The sequence below is a fragment of the Strongylocentrotus purpuratus genome, unplaced genomic scaffold (assembly GCF_000002235.5).
Source record: "Strongylocentrotus purpuratus isolate Spur 01 unplaced genomic scaffold, Spur_5.0 spur5_contig_863, whole genome shotgun sequence".
Taxonomy (NCBI): Eukaryota; Metazoa; Echinodermata; class Echinoidea; order Camarodonta; family Strongylocentrotidae; genus Strongylocentrotus; species Strongylocentrotus purpuratus.
In genome coordinates this window covers 203,316-207,500 of record NW_022145572.1, presented here as the reverse complement: position 1 = coordinate 207,500, position 4,185 = coordinate 203,316, and positions in this window count along the sequence as shown.

Sequence of the window (4,185 nt, the reverse complement as noted above, 5' to 3'; positions counted from 1 at the left end):
TTAGATGAGTTGTACAGAAGGACCAAGGTCGGGGCAACGTTCGGCTAGTGTCATGGAGTGATTGCATGCATGGTTCATGGCTCATAATTTTGTCCTTGCCAGAAAAATATGTTTCCTCTTCCTGTACAGCGAGTCCTTTTTCTTTCCTCTTTTTTTTTTTAATTTTTTTTTTTATTCGCAATCTCTATTACCTCCTCTCTCTCTTCCTCCTTGTACCTCTCCTTTAAATATTTCTCCTTTTCTCTCTCTTTCTTCGATCTCTATCCTGTGTCCTCCCTCATTACGATAGCATCTTCGAGATGCTTTTCAAATATTATGTCAGCGTATGTGTGTGCTTATTGGTGTTCGTATGTGTGTTTGTGTCTGCATGTCTGTCTATCACTCTCTCTCTCTCTCTCTCTCTCTCTCTCTCTCTCTCTCTCTCACTCTCTCTCTCTCTCTCTTTTTCTATCATCTTTCACATCCCCCCGACTCTCACGCCTTCTTCCCCTCTCCCATTTTCCTCTCTCCTGTCCCTCGGCCTTTTCCCGGACCCTTGTTTCTCTCTCTCCCTCGCATGCCTCCTCTCGGCGCCCCTTCCCGTCTCCTCTCTCACTCTCTCTCTCTCTCTCTCTCTCTCTCCATCCTTCATTCCGCCCCACTCTCTAACAATCCACATCATAATCATCAACATCACCTTCCCTATCTGTCTTTTCCCTCCCCTCCCCTCCCCTTCCCTCCTGCTCCTGCTCCCTGCCCCTGCCCCTGCCCCTGCCCCTGCCCCTGCCCCTGCCCCTGCCCCTGCCCCTGCCCCTACCCCCTCCTTGCTTCTGCCCCTCCCCTCCTTATGCCTCTATTGGCTCTGTCGATCATGTGACCGCCAAGGCGAGGTCAACCCGTCGATTCAGTGACCTCACTTTAATTAGCTCATGACGACGAACCCACACTTTCAAAAGTGTACAAATCGAAAAATATTCCCCTGAATATGAGTGGAAAATAATGAAATTGACCTTCCTCAGGTCTGTTTCCACGGGAGACATAAGAGACGGTGAATTTAACCCTTTACATGCCACATAAATAATATCACTGTGTGCCACATTGTATTTATCATGGAACAGATCAAAGGCTTCAATATTATTTACCAGTTTCGAGTGCACGATTCATCTACAACGGAGTTTAAAGGGTTGTCACGCGGCAAATGAAGACAAGAAATGGTTGATTTTGCAAAACCATTGTACTGCACGGAGCAATCCCTCCGTCAATGGATGCCTATTGTTTTCTGCAAAACTGCACGTATAGCAAACGAGCAACCGTGCAGTGTGTTGAATAAAGCAACCGAAGTGCTAAAGAGGGAAAATCACTCGCAATGCGCATTGCCTTAGAAACGCTAGAAGGATTATTATTATTATAAATTGTTGTCATAAGCACTTGATAAAAACTTATGTAACGTCGAAAATATCCCCCCCCCCTTCCCCTCGGCCAAATGATCCTAGCAATACCCATCTGATCTTATTTTGTTGGTATTGTTTTGGGGTTTTATAGTCTGTTTTATGTATTTTGTTTGTTTTTCGTCGAGGACGGTAATTATAGTACTTTGAGAAAATCTCGTGTAGATCCAGGTATGCACATCGCTTAATATAGAGTTCATATTCAGAGCCGACAACATATTTTAATATCTGGATGTGTCGTCCATTATGCCCATAATTTTAGAGTAATTAGCTGAAAGTTGAGGCTATCTTTCAGGTGTATCTTCCGAAAAGCTCACTTCATTGCAATCCCAGAGTGATTCGTAGAACTCGCGCACACACAACTTTCCGTGTGCAATATATACAAATGGTCACTCTCTAAAATTACAACCTTGGCCAGGTTATATATATTTTTCTTTGAATCTGTCATCTGTTTAATATTCCATTCCAGGAAAAAAGGCATTGCATCTTAATGTTTTTGTCTTTTTTCATTATCGATTAAAAGTAAAGTAAAATGAAGAATTTGACTTGAGTTATGCATAGACTTTATTGAACGAGTTTTCGACAGCTGTGTGGACACACTTTATATATACTTGGGGTTTTAGGCGGGAACCCTAGATAACCTTGTAACGATCCAGACGATCAGGGCATGATCTGAAAAACAATTCTGCGCTCTTTCTCTCTTCTTTATATCTCTATATCACTTTCTCTCTCTCTCTCTCTCTCTCTCTCTCTCTCTGTCTATCTATCTCTCTCCTATTTCTCTCCCTTCTCCTTTCTCTCTCTTTCTCTCCATCACACACACACACACACGCACACATACACACGCACACGCCCACATTTGATCAGTACTTTTTCTCTCTCTCTTTCTGTTTATTCCCCTTTCTCCCACGCACGGACCACACACACAAACACGCACACCCCCTCTCTTTCTACTCTCCACTCTCCACCCCTTTCTCTCTCTCTCTATAATATATAATTCCTCCTCTCTCTCTCTGTCTCACTCTATTTCTTCTCTCCTACATATTATATCTCACTGTCTTTTCTGTGTGTTTGTCTCTCTCTCTCTCTCTCTCTCTCTCTCTCTCTATCCTATCCCCTTTGACCTCTCCTTGCCTATCTTCCCCGCCTGGCGTGCCCGATTTTATGAAAAACCTTGAAATACATGCCAAAGCTGGCCGATAATTGATTAATTAGAAAATAGCATGAAATCTTATTCGACCTTCCCTTGCTTGTCAATGAAACCACGTTTTGGCAGTAATCTCAAGAATTTCTCTTCCATTGTATCCGTGCATAGTTATTGCTACCAAAGAGATACCTTGTTCTTGATCTCTTTATTCATATTCTCTTAGATACGCCATTTCTGATGAATGTGTACGAAATATGACGTTTTGTTTTACATAATATGTCTGGTCCTTTTTCTTTCGCTTAGTATCGTCTTATGGTGAAAATTATAATGAATAATACACTACAGAGACATATACTGCCATTATAATTTTAATTTGAAGGGCCCACTATGTCGGACCGGTAGGATAATAGGTAAATATGGAGAGAAAAAGATACGGAACTTATTTTAGAAAAATATATTAATATTTGATGTACATTTACCTGGATAATATATATGCGCATATAATTATAATATATTCATCACGTAACGAAATCTGACAGTGTTACCTGTTGGGCGTTTGATCAGAACATATTACCATCATTTCTGACCATTGGTTTTAAATCAAGCCTCCACACAGCATGTGCACTATCTCCATTTCTATCGGGAGAAATTCCTGTCTCTGTTTTCCAACTACCAACACCTTATCGCACGACTAGGTCAAAATATAAAATAGCATGTTTTGATAATCCGATCTGTGGGATGAATATAGAGGATTTCTTCTTTTCAAACTTGCTTGAGTTTGAATCTCTGACCCCCAAATCAGGAACCATCGTTCTAACCACTGGGTCATTAAGTGCCTTTATTATGAAGCCCATGTATAAGGCCTATAGCTCAGGCAAAACCCCGACATTTTTCGCCATCCCTCCTTTTTTTCTAACCATTCTCATCTGCCAAAGCTGATGTGAATTTAAAATTAAATGTTAAACAAATTTAGAGGTTTAAACAAAATCTAAATCCCTGGAAAAACAGGAGTCAGATTATATCCCAATGTGCAAAAATTTGTTAATGAATTTTCGTGGCAAAGCGGCATGCAGCGTTTTTAGTGTATTTTGTAATAAAATACGTTTTGTTGTGTTTATGTTGTTGGGACATTCTATGATCAGGACGAATGTTGCTCACTGTCTCAATATACAGATTAAACGCCACGATAATATTTTTAAAAGGTAAGAGTTTTTAGGCCTATACATCAATCACCTTGTAACAGTCATGTTGATTTTCATTCATCAACCCGAAATTTGGCTCGGGCTATTATTATAATCTTTTCGATTTATCTTGTTTTGACCAGTCGTCCTTCACTTTATACGAAGGTCTGTGATTCCAATTACATGGAAAAATTAATATCCAAGAACAATTATCAACCCCGGAAAATCCAAGCTAATTAGTTTAATTTCAGTAAAAGAGATTAAATAAAAACAAAATCACATAAAATGCAATTTCAACAAGCCGAAATGGTCCTGATTATTGATATGGCCGAACTGTATTCTTCTAAGTTGAAACAGAGAGAATGGCAGACGAAAAATAATAATCTGTTGATTCCCAATTATTTCTCTTCAAATTATACGATGACGAAAC